Source organism: Cynoglossus semilaevis, chromosome 20, assembly GCF_000523025.1.
Source record: "Cynoglossus semilaevis isolate Cse_v1.0 chromosome 20, Cse_v1.0, whole genome shotgun sequence".
NCBI lineage: Eukaryota > Metazoa > Chordata > Actinopteri > Pleuronectiformes > Cynoglossidae > Cynoglossus > Cynoglossus semilaevis.
Window position 1 is genome coordinate 13,809,150 of NC_024326.1, and position 1,621 is coordinate 13,810,770.

The window sequence follows — 1,621 nt, forward strand, 5'->3', positions numbered from 1 at the left end:
TTCATGCACAGAGACTCCAGTCGATACCTTTGTGAGCTGCCGGTCGGGCTGCGTCTGCGGCCTCTTCATCTGACATCAGAGACACAAGTGACGTCACTGGACACGCTCACCACTAGAGGGTGCTATAGTCACCACCACATACTGAGTTTTTGTAACCTAGTCTGAGACTCTGTTCCATCTGAACATCAGTTCCTAACTCTGGAACAGAGGGATCTACATTTGGAATCACTAGAGAAGAAAGAAAAGAACAAGAACATGAACCAACACCAGGAATATTGGAGAAAATCAAGAACTGATCAATGACTGAGGACATTGATCTGGGATCAGGAGACACTTCAGTGAAGTTGATGTTTTCTTACAGCTCTAATTAAGCTGGGACCTCGTTAACAGACCCCGGGTCGAGGTTAGAACCACAGAACAGTGTAGTTTCACCGACAAGAAGTTGTGAGGAGCTGAACGGTGGAGACGACGTGAACTGATATTGTCAACTATAGACAACAAACCGTTGCTGGTCCATTAGTACAAGGTGAAGACAGTCTGGTCAGTGAAGTACTGAAGTACTGAAGTACTCTGACTGAGACATGAAGGGACATCTGTCTGTACAGGTATTCATTCTACTGCATATACCCGAGTATACCTGAGTACTGTGAAGTCCACCGCAGTAACAATGACATTACTGTTGACCTCTGGTCCTGAAGGTTGACCTCTGGTCCTGAAGGTTNNNTCTGGTCCTGAAGGTTTGGTCCTGAAGGTTCTTCTGACCGTGTTAACTGACCTGAACCACTGTGGATCAACTGTCAACTCTTCACAGACCACACCATCACTGCTACGCTACACCCAGAGCAACGATCGCAGAGCAACGATCGCAGAGCAACGATCCCAGAGCAACGATCCCAGAGCTCAAACTCCCGAAAGTTGAAAACTCAAAACCAGTCTTCGAATGACAAAAAATACAAACTTGTGCTCAGAGTGGGGAAAAGGTCAAAGGTCAAACTCTCTTTTCTAAGAGACAGAAGCTGCAGCAGCTACAAAACCAGTCTTCGAATGACAAAAAAAATACAAACTTTTGCTCAGAGTGGGGAAAAGGTCAAAGGTCTCTGAGGGACCAGTGGACTCAGGTGTCAAGACCAACAGAAGAAGTTCCTGTTTCTAAAGAACACCACGTGGACAGGTTGGTTCCTCCTCCTCCTCCTCCTGGAGGAGCGTGTCCTCACGGCCGGAGCTCCAGGCTGGTTCTCAGGTAGAACACCAGTCCGTGGAAACGTCTACCTTCCTGGTCAGAAACCGTCGGCCGAGGCTACTGGTTTTGGAGGCCAACAATGATGACCTTCTGACCCCGGTTCCCACTCATCCTGGCTCTTCTTCTGTGTGACCCCCTGTCATCATCATCATCATCATCATCATCTTCATCATCATCCTCTTCATCGTCCGGTGGCTGTCCTAAAGCCGAGCGCTCCTCCTCCTCCTCCGTGGCGTCCAGAGGATTCATCAGGCCGTACAGGAACGTGAAGAAACCGTTGAACCAATCAGAGCCGCCCTCCTCCAACCAGTCCAGAACCTTGTATTCACCCCCACCATCGCCTACAGTGGAAAAGCCTGCTCCAACAGGAGAGGGTGAGCC

General features: G+C 49.1%; 1 protein-coding gene and 1 long non-coding RNA gene across 2 annotated transcripts in view; one reads left to right on the top strand and one right to left on the bottom strand.

The window, feature by feature from the left end:
• The window catches only part of asph (aspartate beta-hydroxylase), an 18,071-nt gene that overhangs the window by 4,536 nt on the left and 11,914 nt on the right, over window positions 1-1,621 (bottom strand). The gene's annotated exons all lie outside the window — the stretch shown is intronic.
• On the top strand, window positions 579-1,316 carry LOC107990165 (uncharacterized). The gene is made up of 3 exons (XR_001761732.2): window positions 579-718; window positions 752-980; window positions 1,087-1,316. It is a non-coding gene; the product is annotated as an uncharacterized LOC107990165 (long non-coding RNA).